The sequence below is a fragment of the Oncorhynchus keta genome, unplaced genomic scaffold, assembly GCF_023373465.1.
Source record: "Oncorhynchus keta strain PuntledgeMale-10-30-2019 unplaced genomic scaffold, Oket_V2 Un_contig_23938_pilon_pilon, whole genome shotgun sequence".
NCBI lineage: Eukaryota > Metazoa > Chordata > Actinopteri > Salmoniformes > Salmonidae > Oncorhynchus > Oncorhynchus keta.
Genome location: NW_026283641.1, coordinates 42,708 through 66,978, shown reverse-complemented (window position 1 = coordinate 66,978; position 24,271 = coordinate 42,708). Strand labels below are relative to the sequence as shown.

Genomic DNA, 24,271 nt, shown 5'->3' with positions numbered 1-24,271 from the left:
ACAGTACCACCTTCTGAACTACTACTGGAGCTGCTACACAACCACCTTCTGAACTACTACTGGAGCTGCTACAGTACCACCTTCTGATCTACACAGTACCACCTTCTGAACTACTACTGGAGCTGCTACACAACCACCTTCTGAACTACTACTGGAGCTGCTACAGTACCACCTTCTGATCTACACAGTACCACCTTCTGAACTACTACTGGAGCTGCTACACAACCACCTTCTGAACTACTACTGGAGCTGCTACAGTACCACCTTCTGAACTACTACTGGAGCTGCTACAGTACCACCTTCTGATCTACACAGTACCACCTTCTGATCTACTACTGGTGCTGCTACAGTACCACCTTCTGAACTACTACTGGATCTGCTACAGTACCACCTTCTGAACTACTACTGGAGCTGCTACACAACCACCTTCTGAACTACTACTGGAGCTGCTACCATCCAAAATAACTACTGCAGTTGCTTTCATCAAACCACCTTAAATCTCCTTCTTCCTGACTTCTTGACTTCTATATGGATATTCATATTCATATCCACTCTCATTCTGTCTCCTGTTCTTTCCTCCACTTCCCTGAACAAACAGACTTTAGCAAGAAACAAAGAGTATTTTACTATATTTTTATTGACAATATGGAAACGTCATACAACACTAGATACAACTGTCACCTCAAATCATCAAAGATATTAAAATCAAAACAGCTTCATTGATCTAAAATACTTTTATTAATAATACTTAAGTAATCAACCATAACATACAGATGGCTAACTGGTAAATGAATGTTATTTTTAAATAGATTATTATCATAGAATTATTGAAGACATAATAAAAGTATATATGTGAAATAAAGTTGAACTGATTACTTAAAAAAAACTCCCCATAAGCAAACAAACAATTTCATGCTGCAATAAACCCATTGGAATATAGATACTCGTAATCAAAATGGCTGATCTTCCAAGGTCAAGTTATAATTGTCCTGCTCTCTGACTTGTTTGAAAGGATGCATCCTATGATGGTGCCACATGGAAAATCACTGAGCTTGTCTATGGAGATTGCATGGCTGTGTGCTCAATTTGATTTATTTTATTTTTTATTTTATTTTATTTATTATCCTTCTCTTTGATGAACCTCTACCCCATAAAGTACACTATAACATTACTACTAGAGACCACATACAGTACACTATAACATCACTACTACAGACCACACACAGTACACTATAACATTACTACTAGAGACCACATGCAGTACACTATAACATTACTACTAGACACCACATACAGTACACTTTAACATTACTACTAGAGACTACATACAGTACACTATAACATTACTACTACAGACCACATGCAGTACACTATAACATTACTACTAGAGACCACATACAGTACACTATAACATTACTACTAGAGACTACATACAGTACACTATAACATTACTACTAGAGACCACATGCAGTACACTATAACATGACTACTAGAGACCACATACAGTACACTATAACATTACTACTAGAGACCACATACAGTACACTATAACATTACTACTAGAGACTACATACAGTACACTATACCATTACCACAAGTTACTACTAGTGACCACATACAGTACACTATAACATTACTACTAGAAACCACATGCAGTACACTATAACGTTACTACTAGACACCACATGCAGTACACTAACATTACTACTAGTGACCACATGCAGTACAGTATAACATTTCTCGCTACAGTACTCTAATCAACTCCATCACTAAACTATCTATAGTGGATTTCTCAACCTTCCCTATTTATTGGTACTTCAAACTAATCAACATCAAGCCTGTATATACTGTAAATATATCTATTGGTACTCCTAACTAATCAACATTAAACCTGTATATACTGTAAATATATCTATTGGTACTCCTAACTAATCAACATTAAGCCTGTATATACTGTAAATATATCTATTGGTACTCCTAACTAATCAACATTAAGCCTGTATATACTGTAAATATATCTATTGGTACTCCTAACTAATCAACATTAAGCCTGTATATACTGTAAATATATCTATTGGTACTCCTAACTAATCAACATTAAGCCTGTATATACTGTAAATATATCTATTGGTACTCCTAACTAATCAACATTAAGCCTGTATATACTGTAAATATATCTATTGGTACTCCTAACTAATCAACATTAAGCCTGTATATACTGTAAATATATCTATTGGTACTCCTAACTAATCAACATTAAGCCTGTATATACTGTAAATATATCTATTGGTACTCCTAACTAATCAACATTAAGCCTGTATATACTGTAAATATACAGGGCATTCATAAATTATTCAGGCCCCTTGACTTTTTCCACATTTTGTTACGTTACAGCCGTATTCTAAAATGGATTAAATTGTTTTTCCTCCTCATCAATCTACACACAATGCACTCTTCATGACAAAGCAAAAACAGTTGTGTAGATTATTTTTCAAATGTATAAAAAGAAACACTGAAACATCACATTTCAATACGTATTCAGACCCTTTACTCAGTACTTTGTTGAAGCTCCTTTGACAGCGATTATATAATAATATATGCCATTTAGCTGACGCTTTTATCCAAAGCGACTTACAGTCATGTGTGCATACATTCTACGTATGGGTGGTCCCGGAATCGAACCCACTACCCTGGCATTACAAGCGCCATGCTCTACCAACTGAGCCACAGAAGGACCACATTACAGCCTTGAGTCTTCTTGGGGTGTGATGCTACAAGTTTGGCACACCTGTATTTGGGGAGTTTCTCACATTCTTCTCTGCAGATCCTCTCAAGCTCTGTCAGGTTGGATGGGGAGCGTCACTGCACAGCTATTTTCAGGTCTCTCCAGAAACGTTAGATCGGGTTCAAGTCCAGGCTCTGACTGGGCCACTCAATGACATTCAGAGACTTGTCTTGAAGCCACTCCTGCGTTGTCTTGGCTGTGTGTTTACAGTCGTTGTCCTGTTGGAAGGTGAACCTTCTCCCCATTATGGTAGAAAAATACAAGATGATGATTTAATACTGTTTGTGGATCGAATTGCTTTGATGAGAACTCTCTTCTTCTGTGAGTGTGACTTAGTTGGGTGCTAAAAATGTATTTATGATTGCTTGGTGATAAAACCTAGAATGAGTTGGTGTTTGTAACCTGAGATAAAGATAGCCTGTAGGAGTATAACACATCTCTTTGTTTCTAATCGTCTTTGCATCTGAGAAATTTATCCGGGGGGTTTAACAAAGTCTCTCTCACTTAATAAAGAATTTTCCACAACATTAAGGATGGGATCCTTATCTCTGTCTGCTGACGACTCCTGGGGACCAGGGTCAACCGTGCATGGGAATCACTCTAGGTGTGATTCAAGGCAACCCTCCCAGGCTCCTCCAGATGGGGCCGGCAGACGGATACAGGATCCCAAACGAAGACAAATCGAATAGGGTGAGACTAACATTTCTTGGAAAAAATTCAATAAAAACTAAGTCGTGAACGTACTGCCCTAGAGTAGAAGACCTGACCGTACTGCCCTAGAGTAGAAGACCTGACCGTACTGCCCTAGAGTAGAAGACCTGACCGTACTGCCCTAGAGTAGAAGACCTGACCGTACTGCCCTAGAGTAGAAGACCTGACCGTACTGCCCTAGAGTAGAAGACCTGACCGTACTGCCCTAGAGTAGAAGACCTGACCGTACTGCCCTAGAGTAGAAGACCTGACCGTACTGCCCTAGAGTAGAAGACCTGACCGTACTGCCCTAGAGTAGAAGACCTGACCGTACTTCCCTAGAGTAGAAGACCTGACCGTACTGCCCTAGAGTAGAAGACCTGACCGTACTGCCCTAGAGTAGAAGACCTGACCGTACTGCCCTAGAGTAGAAGACCTGACCGTACTGCCCTAGAGTAGAAGACCTGACCGTACTGCCCTAGAGTAGAAGACCTGACCGTACTGCCCTAGAGTAGAAGACCTGACCGTACTGCCCTAGAGTAGAGACCTGACCGTACTGCCCTAGAGTAGAAGACCTGACCGTACTGCCCTAGAGTAGAAGACCTGACCGTACTGCCCTAGAGTAGAAGACCTGACCGTACTGCCCTAGAGTAGAAGACCTGACCGTACTGCCCTAGAGTAGAAGACCTGACCGTACTGCCCTAGAGTAGAAGACCTGACCGTATCGCCCTAGAGTAAAAGACCTGACCGTACTGCCCTAGAGTAGAAGACCTGACCGTACTGCCCTAGAGTAGAAGACCTGACCGTACTGCCCTAGAGTAGAAGACCTGACCGTACTGCCCTAGAGTAGAAGACCTGACCGTACTGCCCTAGAGTAGAAGACCTGACCGTACTGCCCTAGAGTAGAAGACCTGACCGTACTGCCCTAGAGTAGAAGACCTGACCGTACTGCCCTAGAGTAGAAGACCTGACCGTACTGCCCTAGAGTAGAAGACCTGACCGTACTGCCCTAGAGTAGAAGACCTGACCGTACTGCCCTAGAGTAGAAGACCTGGACCGTACTGCCCTAGAGTAGAAGACCTGACCGTACTGCCCTAGAGTAGAAGACCTGACCGTACTGCCCTAGAGTAAAAGACCTGACCGTACTGCCCTAGAGTAGAAGACCTGACCGTACTGCCCTAGAGTAGAAGACCTGACCGTACTGCCCTAGAGTAGAAGACCTGACCGTACTGCCCTAGAGTAGAAGACCTGACCGTACTGCCCTAGAGTAGAAGACCTGACCGTACTGCCCTAGAGTAGAAGACCTGACCGTACTGCCCTAGAGTAGAAGACCTGACCGTACTGCCCTAGAGTAGAAGACCTGACCGTACTGCCCTAGAGTAGAAGACCTGACCGTACTGCCCTAGAGTAGAAGACCTGACCGTACTGCCCTAGAGTAGAAGACCTGACCGTACTGCCCTAGAGTAGAAGACCTGACCGTACTGCCCTAGAGTAGAAGACCTGACCGTACTGCCCTAGAGTAGAAGACCTGACCGTACTGCCCTAGAGTAGAAGACCTGACCGTACTGCCCTAGAGAGAAGACCTGACCGTACTGCCCTAGAGTAGAAGACCTGACCGTACTGCCCTAGAGTAGAAGACCTGACCGTACTGCCCTAGAGTAGAAGACCTGACCGTACTGCCCTAGAGTAAAAGACCTGACCGTACTGCCCTAGAGTAGAAGACCTGACCGTACTGCCCTAGAGTAGAAGACCTGACCGTACTGCCCTAGAGTAGAAGACCTGACCGTACTGCCCTAGAGTAGAAGACCTGACCGTACTGCCCTAGAGTAGAAGACCTGACCGTACTGCCCTAGAGTAGAAGACCTGACCGTACTGCCCTAGAGTAGAAGACCTGACCGTACTGCCCTAGAGTAGAAGACCTGACCGTACTGCCCTAGAGTAGAAGACCTGACCGTACTGCCCTAGAGTAGAAGACCTGACCGTACTGCCCTAGAGTAGAAGACCTGACCGTACTGCCCTAGAGTAGAAGACCTGACCGTACTGCCCTAGAGTAAAAGACCTGACCGTACTGCCCTAGAGTAGAAGACCTGACCGTACTGCCCTAGAGTAGAAGACCTGACCGTACTGCCCTAGAGTAGAAGACCTGACCGTACTGCCCTAGAGTAGAAGACCTGACCGTACTGCCCTAGAGTAGAAGACCTGACCGTACTGTCCTAGAGTAGAAGACCTGACCGTACTGCCCTAGAGTAGAAGACCTGACCGTACTGCCCTAGAGTAGAAGACCTGACCGTACTGCCCTAGAGTAGAAGACCTGACCGTACTGCCCTAGAGTAGAAGACCTGACCGTACTGCCCTAGAGTAGAAGACCTGACCGTACTGCCCTAGAGTAGAAGACCTGACCGTACTGCCCTAGAGTAGAAGACCTGACCGTACTGCCCTAGAGTAGAAGACCTGACCATACTGCCGTGAAGCCAAATGAGGTTTTCCATCAAAATAATAATCTTCGAGGAGAAAAGGAAAAGACATCCACTTTTATTAAACTCGGCAGATCTGTTTCCAAACCAATGAATGTCAATTCAACTCGTCGACTGCTAAATCCCATTTGCACATGTGAAATCTTTGCAAAGAAACACTTGGATGAACTTTAAGGCTATTTTCTGGTAATTGTCATTATTATGGGCCAGATGTTAAAACTACAAACCATTATATAATTGGTCTATTTGCAGGATTTGTCATTTTGACTTGGTATTTCTATAGGCATAGGGTCTATGTTACTAAAATCTGGGTTTCTGATTGTAACTCAACTATTGCTATGGTTTGCTGTTAGGAATTTTATGAATAATGACTAAACAATAATTCAATTATACCAACATTTGCTTAGCTAGATACAGCAGCCAGTTTGTTTTAAGATTTCAACTGAACGATTTAGCAGCTTGTTTAGTTGAAATTGAAGGACTAATTTAGAACTGTGAACATGATCACAATTGATAACTTAAAATGTAATGATTGTTGACAGTATGTGAATGGGAATATGTTATTAGTGGTTTTTGAATAGACTCTAATAATGAAATGTTTTAGTCTGCGGGTGAAAGCGAGTGGTGCCCGCTAGGCTCGAGCGGGCTGTAAGTGACACAGTGGGACATTTGGTGCAGAAGAATGGGAGATGATTTTTACAACTTCACCAGTGATTTAAGCAAGAATATATAACAATGATAATTGGTTTCCATTATGTGGAACAGTGTTTCAAGTTAAAGTAGATCCAAGTAAATGTTTTAGTACTGAATATTAAGCTGATAAGACCGCACCAACGTTTTTAAAGGTCCTAGATTTGTTAAACAACAGGTTTTATATTTAGACTAAATGAATGCAACAGGTTTTATATTTAGACTAAATGAATGCAACAGGTTTTATATTTAGACTAAATGAATGCAACAGGTTTTATATTTAGACTAAATGAATGCAACAGGTTTTATATTTAGACTAAATGAATGCAACAGGTTTTATATTTAGACTAAATGAATGCAACAGGTTTTATATTTAGACTAAATGAATGCAACAGGTTTTATATTTAGACTAAATGAATGCAACAGGTTTTATATTTAGACTAAATGAATGCAACAGGTTTTATATTTAGACTAAATGAATGCAACAGGTTTTATATTTAGACTAAATGAATGCAACAGGTTTTATATTTAGACTAAATGAATGCAACAGGTTTTATATTTAGACTAAATGAATGCAACAGGTTTTATATTTAGACTAAATGAATGCAACAGGTTTTATATTTAGACTAAATGAATGCAACAGGTTTTATATTTAGACTAAATGAATGCAACAGGTTTTATATTTAGACTAAATGAATGCAACAGGTTGGAAAGATAGGATTACTTGAAAGGTTTTTTTCTAGAAGGTGTTTATTCCACTTAAAAGGGACACTGTATCATCTGATCTGTTTGAATCAGAAATGCCCTAAACTAAACTGTTGTTCTGGTTCTGGCGATAGGGACCCCAGGTGGTATCTAGATGCATGGCAGGGATCATTTGGCCTAGAACAGTGTGAGCCTCAAACCCCCTCTAACCAGTGTGACGTAATGGCAACAATGGCGTTCACTACGGCCCTGTCCTTCACCACTTCTACCATGAGACCTGAGTCAGAGCCAGCAACCCACACAGTATCCAGTTGAAGGTATCAACAGCCTTTTCTCTCATGCCTTTTCTCTCATGCCTTTTCTCTCATGCCTTTTCTCTCAGGAGTGCGACAGGACCACGTGGAGGAGCATGGAGAGAGATCCGTTCTAAACTTCTCTCATGTTGCTGATATACTGGTTAGCAAATGGAAAATACATAAGGTGGTGGCGGTCCAAGTGACACATTGGAATTGGGACATTATCATGGACCATCCACTTTGAACTGTGAAGCTATCTGAAGAAGACAATGAAGAGACGCCAGAAGAATGAAAGGGGTTGGCCAACTGTACCCGTCATTGATTTAGACTTGTCTAAAATTGTATATTTTGGGGTATCAGGTTGATTGTGGAGGTCTACACACTTTATAATGTATAGTCATTTAGACTAAGAATGCATTGAGATACTGATCTGATGAGAAAGTTAATGCTATAATTATAAGAGGAATATATTGTATGTTAATATAAATGTTTGCCTTTTACTGAGGAGTGTCTTCCATCTGGCCACTCTACCATAAAGGCCTGATTGATGGAGTGCTGCAGAGATGGTTGTCCTTCTGGAAGAATCTCCCATTTCCACAGAGGAGCTCTGTCAGACTGACCATCGGGTTCTTGGTCACCTCACTCACCAAGGCCCTTCCTTCTCCCCGATTGCTCAGTTTGGTCATGCGGCCAGCTTTAGGAAGAGTCTTGGTGATTCCAAACTTCTTCCATTTAAGAATGATGGAGTCCACTGTGTTTTTGGGGACCTTCGATGCTGCAGACGTTTTTGGTACCGTTCCCCAGATCTGTGCCTCGACACAATCCTGTCTCTGAGCTCTACGGACAATTACTTCAACCTCATAGCTTGATTTTGCTCTGACATGCATTGTCAACTGTGGGACCTTATCTAGACGGAGGTGTGCCTTTCCCAAATAATGTCCAATCAATTGAATTTACCACAGGTGGACTCCAATCAAGTTGTAGAAACATCTCAAGGATGATAAATGAAAACAAGATGCACCTGAACTCAATTTTGAGACTCATAGCAAAGGGTCTGAATACTTATGTAAATATTATTTTTCACACATTTGCAAACATTTCTAAAAACCTGTTTTTATTTTGTCTTTATGGGGAATTGTGTGTATATTGAAGAGGAAAATATTTTTTTTAATCCATATTAGAAACTGGCTGTAACGTAACAAAATGTGGAACAAGAGAAGCGGTCTGAATACTTTCTGAATGCACTGCATCTATTGTAACTTCTAACCCATCAAAGATAGACCTACAAATACTGCAAATATGCAGACTACAACAGCTCCCACTATCAGATAAAGATATGCATTTGCAAGTGGTGGAATGGTGATTGTAAAGGTGGATGACATGGTGAAGGCTGGGATAGGGGTGGCCGGAATAGAGGAGGATGGGATAGGGCTGGCTGGGGTAGGAGTGGCTAGGATAGGGGTAGCAGTGGTGGCTGGAGTTGAAACAAGAACATCAGAACCTGTATTTGCTCCTGAGTCCACTATATTTTCTTGATTCGATAAATCTGCCCTTTCTCTGATCTCATCCCTGATCTTATCCGTTCCCCATAGAAGATCAGAGAGCTTTTTTTTCATGTCAATTCTTTTTTTTTTTTTCTGATTCAGAACAAAAGGGATCCATAATGGTGTTGTCACTATTTTTAAAGGTACAGGCCACGATTTTAAAAATTTCACAACCGTAGTATTTTCCCAGTCCAGTATTTCCTGGGCCTTCTCGAACATCTCATGGGTGTAGAATTTTTCTTCATTCTCCTCCACCATCTTCTCCATCTTCTTCAGCAGCTGTTTGACCTGAGGGTTGTCAACTCTATTAACGTTATTGAAAAAGTGGTATCTGCCGCCACATTGATCGATGAGAGCCTGGAGCTCTTTACTCTTATTCACAAAGTCCTCAGCTGTTTTCCTCCCCAGCTGATCTTCTCAGTGAACAGCACCATGGTGTATTTTGAGGCTTCTGCTCCAAAGTTGTCCTGGATCCACTTCACAGTGTTCTCTCCTCTTCTGTGAACCTCCCCAGTCTGATCACCAGCAGAAAGGCGTGAGGTCCTGGGACTGACATCTCAATACACTTGTCTATTTCTCCTTTCATCTTCACTGCATCCACTGATGTGTCAAAGAGCCCGGTGTGTCGATGACTTCAATCATCATCCCATCCACCTTTCCTATGTTCTTCTTAGTCTCTGAAGTGACAGACACTGGAGACGCCTCTGCTTTAAACGCATCTTCCCATCCCAAGGATTGTGTTTCCTGTTGCACTCTTCCCTGCTCCAGTCTTCCCCACCAGAACTATCCTTAGGTCAGAGTGCAGCCCTGAATCTGTTGAAACACACAGGTTTTAAAATTGTCTTTAAAATTATAACAGTTAGATAAAATATTTAACAAGTTGAACAAGTTGAACAGGGTAGAGACACAGCTTTGTAGATAACAACTAGACCATATACAAGTTGGACAGGGTAGAGACACAGCTTTGTAGATAACAACTAGACCATATACAAGTTGAACAGGGTAGAGACAGCTTTGTAGATAACAACTAGACCATATACAAGTTGAACAGGGTAGAGACACAGCTTTGTAGATAACAACTAGACCATATACAAGTTGGACAGGGTAGACCATATGTTGAACAGGGTCGAGACACAGCTTTGTAGATAAACAACTAGACCATATACAAGTTGAACAGGGTCGAGACACAGCTTTGTAGATAACAACTAGACCATATACAAGTTGGACAGGGTAGAGACACAGCTTTGTAGATAACAACTAGACCATATACAAGTTGGACAGGGTAGAGACACAGCTTTGTAGATAACAACTAGACCATATACAAGTTGGACAGGGTAGAGACACAGCTTTGTAGATAACAACTAGACCATATACAAGTTGAACAGGGTAGAGACACAGCTTTGTAGATAACAACTAGACCATATACAAGTTGAACAGGGTAGAGACACAGCTTTGTAGATAACAACTAGACCATATACAAGTTGAACAGGATAGAGACACAGCTTTGTAGATAACTAGACCATGTACAAGTTGAACAGGGTAGAGACACAGCTTTGTAGATAACAACTAGACCATATACAAGTTGAACAGGGTAGAGACACAGCTTTGTAGATAACAACTAGACCATATACAAGTTGAACAGGGTAGAGACACAGCTTTGTAGATAACAACTAGACCATATACAAGTTGAACAGGGTAGAGACACAGCTTTGTAGATAACACCTAGACCATATACAAGTTGAACAGGGTAGAGACACAGCTTTGTAGATAACACCTAGACCATATACAAGTTGAACAGGGTAGAGACACAGCTTTGTAGATAACAACTAGACCATATACAAGTTGGACAGGGTAGAGACACAGCTTTGTAGATAACACCTAGACCATATACAAGTTGAACAGGGTAGAGACACAGCTTTGTAGATAACACCTAGACCATATACAAGTTGAACAGGGTAGAGACACAGCTTTGTAGATAACAACTAGACCATATACAAGTTGAACAGGGTAGAGACACAGCTTTGTAGATAACACCTAGACCATATACAAGTTGGACAGGGTAGAGACACAGCTTTGTAGATAACACCTAGACCATATACAAGTTGAACAGGGTAGAGACACAGCTTTGTAGATAACACCTGAGACCATATACAAGTTGAACAGGGTAGAGACACAGCTTTGTAGATAACAACTAGACCATATACAAGTTGAACAGGGTAGAGACACAGCTTTGTACTTCATGGATTTGACTGGAGTGTGACCTGAAATACAATAAACACTGTAGCTGGTGTTGATGGAATGACTCCTCTGGACTCACAGTCCTTCTCCTCGGGAGATGCATTTCCAGTATGGCTCAATGTAGGCTGTGTGTGTAAAAGTCAGTTTAGCTTACAAAACATTTACTTAGCAATCGCACATCAATGTGATCTGTTGAACTAAAAAAAGGTGATAGTTGTAATATTTGCATAACCCTTGTGATTTAAGGGGATATCGATGAGGGTTATTGAATCAGAATCAAATCCTCTGATCTCTTTAACCTCATTAATGATAGAATGTTCATATGTGAAGGTTACTGAAAGGCCAGTATGTTTGGCAATGACACAGATTATAAACCGGCCTCCTTCAATTCTCTCGTCTGCCTCACAGAAACCCAGGTGAAGTTGACTCATGCTAAAGGCTTCACTCTCTTGCCTTTCAAAAGGATGTTTGTGTTGTGGGAGGTACATGGGGTTCTTCTTCTTCCCAAATAGCACCCTATTCCCTTTATAGTGCACTAGGTTCTGGTCAAAAGTAGTGCACTAGGGGCCTGTTAGAAAGTAGTACACTAGGGGCCTGTTAGAAAGCTAGTACACTAGGGTCCTGGTAGAAAGTAGTGCACTAGGGGCCTGGTAGAAAGTAGTGCACTAGGGTCCTGGTAGAATGTAGTGCACTATTAAGGGAATAAGGTGCCATTTGTGACTCATGTGCCGATGTCTCTTTAGATAAATATCTTATATTTTTAGAACATGTCCATTGTTATCGAATGGAATGATGATGATCTAGTTTAGCATGTTTCCAACCAGGGAAAGAGAAACTGTAGATAATTGCCATGATTAAATCAGTCATGAGATGTTCAGGGGTTATTTCAGGTCAGACTCACTAGATGGTGACGATAGTAGCTGCTGTTATTTGTCCTGTTTCACACTTGTACATGTGTTTCTCACATATCCCAACACCCACAGAGAGCTGGGGTCTTTAGACAGGGTCAGACATTATCAACACCCACAGAGAGCTGGGGTCTTTAGATAGGGTCAGACATTATCAACACCCACAGAGAGCTGGGGTCTTTAGACAGGGTCAGACATTATCAACACCCACAGAGAGCTGGAGTCTTTAGACAGGGTCAGACATTATCAACACCCACAGAGAGCTGGGGTCTTTAGACAGGGAGACATTATCAACACCCACAGAGAGCTGGGGTCTTTAGACAGGGTCAGACATTATCAGGATACAGAGAGCTGGGGTCTTTAGACAGGGTCAGACATTATCAACACCCACAGAGAGCTGGGGTCTTTAGACAGGAGGTCAGACATTATCAACACCCACAGAGAGCTGGGGTCTTTAGACAGGGTCAGACATTATCAACACCCACAGAGAGCTGGGGTCTTTAGACAGGGTCAGACATTATCAACACCCACAGAGAGCTGGGGTCTTTAGACAGGGTCAGACATTATCAACCCCGCAGAGAGCTGGGGTCTTTAGACAGGGTCAGATCATTATCAACACCCACAGAGAGCTGGGTCTTTACAGACATTATCAACCCCCCGCAGAGCTGGGGTCTTTAGACAGAGTCAGACATTATCAACACCCACAGAGAGCTGGGGTCTTTAGAACACAGCTGTATCAACCCCGCATTGAGAGCTGGGGTCTTTAGACAGGGTCAGACATATCAACACCCACAGAGAGCCGGAGTCTTTAGACAGGGTCAGACATTATCAGTGGCATCCCTGGAGCAATTGAGGTTAAGTGCCTTGCTCAAGGGCACAATGAAAAGAAAATCAGGTAGATTTATTTAAAAAAATATATATTTATCCTTTATTTATCTAGGTAAGTCAGTTAAAGAACAAATTCTTATTTACAATGACGGCCTACCCCGGCCACCTATTGTGAACTTAAGGTGAGGACTCAACACCTGACACAAGACTTAATCCAAACGTCATTCTGGGTACACACTGGTTTAATCAATGTTTCTATATCGACATTCAATTCAATTACAACGAACCAACATGGAGAAGACATTGAAATGTTCCAAGTGAAATTACACTGTAGATTTGATGTGCTTTTTACATTTACTGTACTTTTATAAATCTGAAAAATACTCTGGATACAATCAGTAACATAAGAATATTATTGTAAATTGGGTTCGGTGCAACAAGACAAAATGACAAGGGTTTGAAGTGAGAGGGTCTAACAGGTGTTTCCAAGCGGCAACACACCTCTCCAAATGTGAGAGAAAGCTTATTCCATTGCCAAGCTACATGATAAAATACATCTTAGTGTTCGGGTTTCACAAGGCAATTCAGAGAAGGAGATCGTCATTTTGGGGCTCATAGAATGGAGTCACAGTTCATTCAGAACACTTGAAAAGACATGACATTATAGACAGGTATAAAAGCACAATAGTAGTACTCACTTTGATGATCACTTCTTGCCTTTCTGTTCATCTTCTTCTTTGCGTTTGCACTTGAAATAGCTGCAGTGGGAACACCAGCTTTGTAGATTTTTGAACTCTTGACATGGGGCTGTCTATAGTTCCTATTGGCTACTTTACAGTGTGGCCTGGAGTACAGCATCTTGTTTATATAAGACATGGATCTTTTAGCCCAGCCTACTTCAACGGCAGTGTGAACACAGCAAACTAGATCATTGAGGATAAGGAAATGGACAAATACCCTGGCTATATGCTAGTGGAAATATGGAGATTAGTGAGGATAAGACATGGAGGTTGTTAGCCCTCGGCTAGCGTCAGTGTGACTACAGCTTTGTCATTCTCGATCAAAAGTTAATTGGATAGCAGACAGAATGCGGTTAGCCCATCACATAATTGGCATAAATATTACTCACAGCTTACAGAATTTCCACATGGAGGATATTGGAAATGTAATCAAAGCCTATTGGATGACAGCTTTTAGACCAGGAGGATTGACTGACTTTTCCTGACATAACATGGTACAGCAGGTCCCCCTATTTGAATGGGACATGGAAATGTGCCTTTAGATGCCATGCAATTCAGTACTCATCTCTAAAACAAAAGCAAGGTCAAAATAAATTCTATTAACAAAGGAATTAGAGGGACTCCGAGTACAGACAGCAATAAACCGTAGAGGCACAGAATACATTAGGGGAGGGGGAAAAGAAATGGAGGCTTTATTCAAGAAAGAGCAAGTGTAATATATTATAAAAAATAAAGCGAACTGAATGGAATGTGGGGGAAATGCACGGCAAATTATGTTTTAATCTTCAACATAGAAATGCTACCAAAAATTATTTACTGAAACCTGTTACAAATGAGTCACCCATGACGCACCAAACTATATTTTGGAAGATGACGCAAAGTTCTTTAATTCAGTCACCATCTTCATTGCTGAACTGGTATCCAGGCCTGGTATTCATTGGAATATCTCAACACCCACAGAGAGCTAGAGTCTTTAGTCAGGGTCAGACATTAATGACATCCCTGGAGCCATTGAGGTTAAGTGCCTTGCTCGAGGGCACAATGACTGACACATGTAAAAAATAATAATAATAATAAATGAATGCAAGTATGAAGGTAGTTTGGTGCCTAACCAAAAAGGGGATAAATGTGTACAAAATATCTATTATTATTATTCCTGAGCTTTATTATACTGTTTATCCTACTGTAAGATATAGGACAGACACTTCAAGACAATGTTTCTTATGATACATTTTTTGACTGTATTTTGGGCCATTTATGAATGTGTTATTCAATGTGTTTCTTAAACTTCAGTAGTAAAGGCCAAATTCAATATTTTCAAAAAATAATTGTTTTATATTTTTTTAGGTGACTTAAAGGCAATCTAAAATTCTAAAGCTAATTGATCCATAGTATGACATCTTAAAACAATTCAATGTCAGCTTAGAGAGATGATGAAAGTAGAGATAAGAAATAAGAAACTAGCAGAAAGGTTTCATTTCATCAACCAACTGAAAAGACACAGCATTGTAGATAACTAGACCATGTACAAGTTGAACAGGATAGAGACACAGCTTTGTAGATAACAACTAGACCATGTACAAGTTGAACAGGGTAGAGACACAGCTTTGTAGATAACAACTAGACCATATACAAGTTGAACAGGATAGAGACACAGCTTTGTAGATAACAACTAGACCATGGACAAGTTGGCCAGGCTACATGAGACACAGCTTTGTAGATAAGGATAAGACATGGACCATGTACCCTCGGCTGAACAGGGTAGAACACAGCTTTGTAGATAATTGAGGATAAGACATGGATACTGTTAGCCCTCGAACAGGTAGAGACACAGCTTTGTAGATAAGGACATGGAGTAAGACTAGGCCATATACAAGTTGAACAGTGTGAACACAGCTTTGTAGATAATTGACCATAAGACATGGAGGCTGTTAGACACAGCTTTGCAGATAAACACAGCTTTGTAGATCAGTTGAACAGGATAAGACATGGAGGCTGTTGTAGATAACTCGACCATATACAAGTTGAACAGGATAGAGACACAGCTTTGTAGATAACTAAGACATGGACAAGTTGAACAGGCTAGAGACACAGCATTGTAGATAACAGACCATGTACATCATTGAACAGGATAGAGACATGGAGGCTAGATAACTAGACCATGTACAAGTTGAACAGGTGAGACACAGCTTTGTAGATAATTGAACTAGACATATACAAGTTAACAGGGTAGAGACACAGTGTGAACACAGACTTTGTAGATCATTGAACAGGGTAGAGACATGGAGGCTGTTGTAGATAACAACTAGACCATGTAACAAGTTTGTAGATCAGGGATAGAGACACAGCTTGTAGATAACAACTGGACCATATACAAGTTGAACAGTGATAGAACACAGCTTTGTAGATAACTAAGACATGGAGGCTGTTAGCCCTGGCTAACAGTGTGAACACAGCTTTGTAGATCAACTAGACCATATACAAGGAGGCTGGGTAGAGACACAGCTTTGTAGATAACAGCTTTGTAGATACAAGTTGAGGGTAAGACATGGAGCTGTTGTAGATAACCTAGACCATATACAGTGTGAACACAGCTAGAGATCAGCTTTGAGGATAAGACATGGAGGCTGTTAGCCATATACTAAGTGCAGGTGAACACAGCTTTGTAGATCAACTGAGGATAAGACATGGAACAGGGTAGAGACCTCAGCTTTGTAGATAACACAGCTTTGTAGATCATTGAGGATAAGACATGGAGGCTGTTAGACCATGTACAAGTGAACAGGGTGAACACAGCATTGTAGATAACTAGACCATGTACAAGTGGAACAGGGTAGAGCACAGCTTTGTAGATCACAACTAGACCATATACAAGTTGAGGGTAAGACATGGAGCTTTGTTATAACAACTACAGCAGTGTGAACACAGCTTGAACATTGAGGTAAGACAGGAGGCTGATAACTAGCCATGGCTAAGTGCAGGGTGAACACAGCTTTGTAGATAACTAGAGGATAAGACATGGAGTTGAACAGGGTAGAGTGTGAACACAGCTTTGTAGATCATTGAGGATAAGACATGTTGAACAGGCTGTTAGCTCACAGCTAAGTGCAGTGTGAACACAGCTTTGTAGATCATTGAGGATAAGACAGCTTGTTAACTAGACCATGCAAGTTGCAGTGTGAGACACAGCTTTGTAGATAATTGAGGATAGACATGGAGGCTGTTGAACAGGGTAGAGACAGCATTGTGATAACAGCCATGTACATTGAGGATAAGACATGGAGGCTTTGTAGATAACAACTAGACCATATACAAGTTGAACAGGGAAGAGACACAGCTTTGTAGATAACAACTGACCATATACATGGATGCTGGGTAGAGACACAGCAGTGTGATAACAACAGCTTTATAGAAGTTGAGGATAAGACATGGATTGTAGATAACTAGACCATGGCAAGTGCACAGGGTGAACACAGCTTTGTAGATAATTGAGGATATAGACAGGGAGACACAGCTGTTAGATAACAACTAGACCATATACAAGTGCAGGGTGAACACAGCTTTGTAGATCATTGAACTAAGACATGGATACTGTTGAACAGGGTAGAGAACACAGCTTTGTAGATAATTGAGGATAGACCATATGGAGGCAAGTTGAACAGGGTGAACACAGCTTTGTAGATAATTGAGGATAAGACATGGAGGCTGTTAGCCCTCGGCTAACAGTGTGAACACAGCTTTGTAGATAATAAGACATGGACCTGTTAGCCCTACAAGTGAACAGGGTGAACACAGCTTTGTAGATAACACCTAGACCATATACAAGTTGAACAGGGTAGAGACACAGCTTTGGACCATATACAAGTGAACAGGGTAGAGACACAGCTTTGTAGATAACAACTAGACCATATACAAGTTGAACAGGGTGAACACAGCTTTGTAGATAACAGGATAAGACATGGAGGCTGTTAGCCCTCGGCTACAGCAGGTGAACACAGCTTTGTAGATAATTGAGGATAAGACATGGAGGCTGTTGAACACGGCAGTGAACACAGCTTTGTAGATAAGGATAAGACCATGGATGCTGTTAGTTGAACAGGGTGAACACAGCTTTGTAGATCATTGAGGATAAGACCATGGAGGCTGTTAGCCCACGGACAGGCAGTGAACACAGCTTTGTAGATCATTGAGGATAAGACATGGAGGCTGTTGAACAGGCTACGTAGAGACACAGCTTTGTAGATAATTGAGGATAGACATGGACAAGCCCTGAACAGGGTGAACACAGCTTTGTAGATAATTGAGGATAAGACATGGAGGCTACAAGGCTAAGTGCAGGGTGAACACAGCTTTGTAGATAATGAGGATAAGACATGGAGCCATATACAAGTGCAGTGTGAACACAGCTTTGTAGATCATTGAGGATAGACATGGAGGCAAGTCGGCTAACAGGATAGAGACACAGCTTTGTAGATAACTGAGGATAAGACATGAGGCTGGATAGAGACACAGCAGTGTGAAACAGCTTTGTAGATGAATTGAGGATAAGACACAGGCTGTTGCCCTAGATAACTAGACCATGTACAAGTTTGTAGATCAGGGGATAGAGACACAGCTTTGTAGATAACCTAGACCATATACAAGTGAACAGGGTGAACACAGCTTTGTAGATCATTGAGGATAGACATGGATACTGTAGTCGGCTGAACAGTGTGAACACAGCTTTGTAGATCATTGAGGACTAGACATGGGCAAGTTGAACAGGGCTAGAGTGTGAACACAGCTTTGTAGATAACAACTGAGGATAAGACAAGGAGGCTGAGACACAGCTTTGTGATAACTGACCATGTACAAGCTTTGTGAGAGACACAGCTTTGTAGATAGATAAGACATGGAGGCTGTTAGACCATGGTGTACAAGTTGAACAGGGTAGAGACACAGCTTTGTAGATAATTGAGGATAGACATGGAGGCTGTTAGCCCTGAACAGGGTGAACACAGCTTTGTAGATAACAACTGAGGATAAGACATGGAACAGGCTGTTAGACCTCAGCTTTGCAGTGTAACACAGACCATATAGATAAGTTGAACAGGAAAGACACAGCTTTGTAGATAACAACTAGACCATATACAAGTGCAGTGTGAACACAGCTTTGTAGATAACAACTGAGGATAAGACATGGAACAGGGTAGAGAGCATTGTAGATAAGTGCAGTGTGAACAAGCTTTGTAGATCAGGGTGAGATAAGACATGGATAACTGTTAGCCATGTACAAGTTGCAGGGTGAACACAGCTTTGTAGATAATTGAGGATAGACATGGAGGCTGTTGAACAGGGCTAGAGAACACAGCTTTGTAGATAATTGAACTAGACATATACAAGCTGAACAGGGTAGAGACAGCATTGTGATAACAGCTTTGTACAAGTTGAACAGGGTAGAGACACAGCTGGATAACTGACCATGTACAAGTGAACAGGGTAGAGACACAGCTTTGTAGATAAGGATAAGACCATGGACTGTTGAACAGGTGCAGAGAACACAGCTTTGTAGATAATTGAATAGACCATATACAAGTTGAACAGGGTAGAGACAGCATTGTAGAAACAGACCATGTACATCATTGAACAGGGTAGAGACACAGGCTTTGTAGATAACAACTAGACCATATGCAAGCTTTGAACAGGGTAGAGACAGCATTGTAGATAACTAGACCATGGCTAAGTTGAACAGTGTGAACACAGCTTTGTAGATAACAACTGAGGATATACATGGAGGCTGAACAGGGCAGAGACACAGCTTTGTAGATAATTGAGGATAAGACCATATACAAGTTGAACAGGGTAGAGACACAGCTTTGTAGATAAATAACTAGACCATATACAAGGAGGCTGAACAGGGTAGAGACACAGCATTGTAGATAACTAGACCATGTACAAGTGCAGGGTAGAACACAGCTTTGTAGATAATTGAACTAGACATGGAGGCTGTTGAACAGGGAAGAGCAGTGTGAGATAACAGCTTTGACCATAGACAAGTTGAACAGGGTAAGACATGGAGCTTTGTAGATAACAACTAGACCAGTATGACAAGCTTTGAGATCAGGGTAAGACAGCTTTAGCCCTCGTAGATAACAACTTTGTAGACCATATAAGACAAGGAACAGGCTGAGACACAGCTTTGCAGATAACACAGCCATGTTGAACAGGGTAGAGACATGGAGCTGTTAGATAACACCTAGACCATATACAAGTTGAACAGTGTAGAGACACAGCTTTGTAGATAACACCTAGACCATATACAAGCCCACAACAGGCAGTGTGAGACACAGCTTTGTAGATAACACCTGACCATATACAAGTTGAACAGGGTAGAGACACAGCTTTGTAGATAACAACTAGACCATATACAAGTGAACAGGGTAGAGACACAGCTTTGTAGATAATAATAGACATGGAGGCTGTTGGCCAGGGTAGAGAACACAGCTTTGTAGATAACAGGATAGACATGGACAAGTTGAACAGGGTAGAGACACAGCTTTGTAGATCAACTGACCATAAGACAGGGAGGACAGTTAGATAACACCTCGACTATACAAGTTGAACAGGGTAGAGACAGCTTTGTAGATAACACCTGACCATACAAGAACAGGGTAGAGACAGCTTTGTAGATAGCACCTAGACCATATACAAGTTGGACAGGGTAGAACACAGCTTTGTAGATAATTGAATAGACCATGGACAAGCCCTGAACAGGGTGAGACACAGCTTTGTAGATAACAATAGACCATATACTGTTGAACAGGGCTAGAGACACAGCTTTGTAGATAATAACTAGACCATATACAAGTGAACAGGGTAGAGACACAGCTTTGTAGAGATAACAACTAGACCATATACAAGTTGGACAGGGTAGAGACACAGCTTTGTAGATAACAACTAGACCATATACAAGTTGAACAGGATAGAGACACAGCTTTGAGATAACAACTAGACCATATACAAGTGCAGTGTAGAGACACAGCTTTGTAGATAACTAGACCATAAGACAAGTTGAACAGGGTAGAGACACAGCTTTGTAGATAACAACTAGACATATACAAGTTGGGCAGGGTAGAGACACAGCTTTGTAGATAAGGATAGACCATATACAAGTTGAACAGGGTGAGACACAGCTTTGTAGATAAGACCTGGACCATTACAAGTTGCAGGGTAGACACAGCTTTGTAGATAACTAGAGGATAAGACAAGGAGGAACAGGGTAGAGACACAGCTTTGTAGATAACAACAGACCATATACAAGTCATGACAGGGTAGAGACACAGCTTTGTAGATAACACCTAGACCATATACAGTGTGAACAGGGTAGAGACACAGCTTTGTAGATAACAACTAGACCATAAGACATACAAGTTGAACAGGGCAGAGACACAGCTTTGTAGATAAGGGATAAGACAGACCATATACAAGTTGAACAGGGCAGAGACACAGCTTTGTAGATAACACCTAGACCATATACAAGTTGAACAGGGTAGAGACACAGCTTTGCAGATAACAACTAGACCATATACAAGTTGGACAGGGTAGAGACACAGCTTTGTAGATAACAACTAGACCATATACAAGTTGAACAGGGTAGAGACACAGCTTTGTAGATAATTGAGGATAAGACATATACAAGTTGAACAGGATAGAGACACAGCTTTGTAGATAACACCTAGACCATATACAAGTTGAACAGGGTAGAGACACAGCTTTGTAGATAACAACTAGACCATATACAAGTTGAACAGGGTAGAGACACAGCTTTGTAGATAACAACTAGACCATATACAAGTTGAACAGGGTAGAGACACAGCTTTGTAGATAACACCTAGACCATATACAAGTTGAACAGGGTAGAGACACAGCTTTGTAGATAACAACTAGACCATATACAAGTTGAACAGGGTAGAGACACAGCTTTGTACTTCATGGATTTGACTACAGGTGTGACCTGAAATACAATAAACACTGTAGCTGGTGTTGATGGAATGACTCCCTCTGGACTCACAGTCCTTCTCCTCGGGAGATGCATTTCCAGTATGGCTCAATGTAGGCTGTGTGTGTAAAAGTCAGTTTAGCTTACAAAACATTTACTTAGCAATCGCACATCAATGTGATCTGTTGAACTAAAAAAAGGTGATAGTTGTAATATTTGCATAACCCTTGTGATTTAAGGGTATCGATGAGGGTTATTGAATCAGAATCAAATCCTCTGATCTCTTTAACCTCATTAATGATAGAATGTTCATATGTGAAGGTTACTGAAAGGCCAGTATGTTTGGCAATGACACAGATTATAAACCGGCCTCCTTCAATTCTCTCGTCTGCCTCACAGAAACCCAGGTGAAGTTGACTCATGCTAAAGGCTTCACTCTCTTGCCTTTCAAAAGGATGTTTGTGTTGTGGGAGGTACATGTGGGTTCTTCTTCTTCCCAAATAGCACCCTATTCCCTTTATAGTGCACTAGGTTCTGGTCAAAAGTAGTGCACTAGGGGCCTGTTAGAAAGTAGTACACTAGGGGCCTGTTAGAAAGTAGTGCACTAGGGGCCTGGTAGAAAGTAGTGCACTGGGGTCCTGGTACAATGTAGTGCACTATTAAGGGAATAAGGTGCCATTTGTGACTCATGTGCCGATGTCTCTTTAGATAAATATCTTATATTTTTAGAACATGTCCATTGTTATCGAATGGAATGATGATGATCTAGTTCTACATGTTTCCAACCAGGGAAAGAGAAACTGTAGATAACTGCCATGATTAAAACAGTCATGAGATGTTCAGGGGTTATTTCAGGTCAGACTCACTAGATGGTGACGATAGTAGCTGCTATTATTTGTCCTGTTTCACACTTGTACATGTGTTTCTCACATATCCCAACACCCACAGAGAGCTGGGGTCTTTAGACAGGGTCAGACATTATCAACACCCACAGAGAGCTGGGGTCTTTAGATAGGGTCAGACATTATCAACACCCACAGAGAGCTGGGGTCTTTAGACAGGGTCAGACATTATCAACACCCACAGAGAGCTGGGGTCTTTAGACAGGGTCAGACATTATCAACACCCACAGAGAGCTGGGGTCTTTAGACAGGGTCAGACATTATCAACACCCACAGAGAGCTGGGGTCTTTAGACAGGGTCAGACATTATCAACACCCACAGAGAGCTGGGGTCTTTAGACAGGGTCAGACATTATCAACACCCACAGAGAGCTGGAGTCTTTAGACAGGGTCAGACATTATCAACACCCACAGAGAGCTGGGGTCTTTAGACAGGGTCAGACATTATCAACACCCACAGAGAGCTGGGGTCTTTAGACAGGGTCAGACATTATCAATGCCCACAGAGAGCTGGAGTCTTTAGACAGGGTCAGACATTATCAATACCCACAGAGAGCTGGGGTCTTTAGACAGGGTCAGACATTATCAATGCCCACAGAGAGCTGGGGTCTTTAGACATGGTCAGACATTATCAACACCACAGAGAGCTGGGGTCTTTAGACAGGGTCAGACATTATCAACACCCACAGAGAGCTGTAGTCTTTAGACAGGGTCAGACATTATCAACACCCACAGAGAGCTGGAGTCTTTAGACAGGGTCAGACATTATCAATACCCACAGAGAGCTGGGGTCTTTAGACAGGGTCAGACATTATCAACACCCACAGAGAGCTGGGGTCTTTAGACAGGGTCAGACATTATCAACACCCACAGAGAGCTGTAGTCTTTAGACAGGGTCAGACATTATCAACACCCACAGAGAGCTGGAGTCTTTAGACAGGGTCAGACATTATCAACACCCACAGAGAGCTGGAGTCTTTAGACAGGGTCAGACATTATCAACACCCACAGAGAGCTGGGGTCTTTAGACAGGGTCAGACATTATCAACACCCACAGAGAGCTGGAGTCTTTAGACAGGGTCAGACATTATCAACACCCACAGAGAGCTGGAGTCTTTAGACAGGGTCAGACATTATCAACACCCACAGAGACCTGGGGTCTTTAGACAGGGTCAGACATTATCAACACCCACAGAGAGCTGGGGTCTTTAGACAGGGTCAGACATTATCAACACCCACAGAGAGCTGGAGTCTTTAGACAGGGTCAGACATTATCAACACCCACAGAGAGCTGGGGTCTTTAGACAGGGTCAGACATTATCAACACCCACAGAGAGCTGGGGTCTTTAGACAGGGTCAGACATGATCAATGACATCCCTGAAGCCATTGAGGTGAAGTGCCTTGCTCAAGGGCACACAGACAAATGTTTCACCTTGTCTGCTCCTGGAGTTGAACTAGCGACCTTACGAATCCCAGCCTGTGTGTGTCGATA

The 24,271-nt window shown here is 41.8% G+C and overlaps 4 long non-coding RNA genes across 19 annotated transcripts; all 4 read right to left on the bottom strand.

Annotated features, from left to right (window-relative positions):
* Positions 1-619: 619 nt before the first annotated feature.
* LOC127921892 (uncharacterized) lies at positions 620-2,069 on the bottom strand. The gene is made up of 2 exons (XR_008109891.1): positions 1,892-2,069; positions 620-1,838 (listed from the first exon to the last, which is right to left on the bottom strand). It is a non-coding gene; the product is annotated as an uncharacterized LOC127921892 (long non-coding RNA).
* A 524-nt stretch (positions 2,070-2,593) lies between these two features.
* On the bottom strand, positions 2,594-8,423 carry LOC127921891 (uncharacterized). 6 transcript variants are annotated; one of them, XR_008109886.1, is made up of 3 exons: positions 5,115-8,423; positions 4,556-5,031; positions 2,594-3,995 (listed from the first exon to the last, which is right to left on the bottom strand). It is a non-coding gene; the product is annotated as an uncharacterized LOC127921891 (long non-coding RNA). The 6 variants fall into 6 exon arrangements; XR_008109888.1 differs by having other exon boundaries at positions 4,584-5,031; XR_008109885.1 differs by lacking the exon at positions 2,594-3,995 and adding an exon at positions 4,207-4,526 and having other exon boundaries at positions 4,584-5,031.
* Positions 8,424-10,115: 1,692 nt separating this feature from the next.
* Positions 10,116-22,334, bottom strand: LOC127921896 (uncharacterized). 9 transcript variants are annotated; one of them, XR_008109954.1, is made up of 4 exons: positions 21,769-22,334; positions 21,613-21,716; positions 10,907-11,322; positions 10,116-10,263 (listed from the first exon to the last, which is right to left on the bottom strand). It is a non-coding gene; the product is annotated as an uncharacterized LOC127921896 (long non-coding RNA). The 9 variants fall into 9 exon arrangements; XR_008109955.1 differs by having other exon boundaries at positions 10,959-11,322; XR_008109948.1 differs by lacking the exon at positions 10,116-10,263 and adding an exon at positions 10,500-10,649 and having other exon boundaries at positions 10,959-11,322.
* A 563-nt stretch (positions 22,335-22,897) lies between these two features.
* LOC127921895 (uncharacterized) lies at positions 22,898-24,180 on the bottom strand. 3 transcript variants are annotated; one of them, XR_008109945.1, is made up of 2 exons: positions 23,932-24,180; positions 22,898-23,242 (listed from the first exon to the last, which is right to left on the bottom strand). It is a non-coding gene; the product is annotated as an uncharacterized LOC127921895 (long non-coding RNA). The 3 variants fall into 3 exon arrangements; XR_008109946.1 differs by having other exon boundaries at positions 22,898-23,196; XR_008109944.1 differs by having other exon boundaries at positions 22,898-23,150.
* Positions 24,181-24,271: the final 91 nt, after the last annotated feature.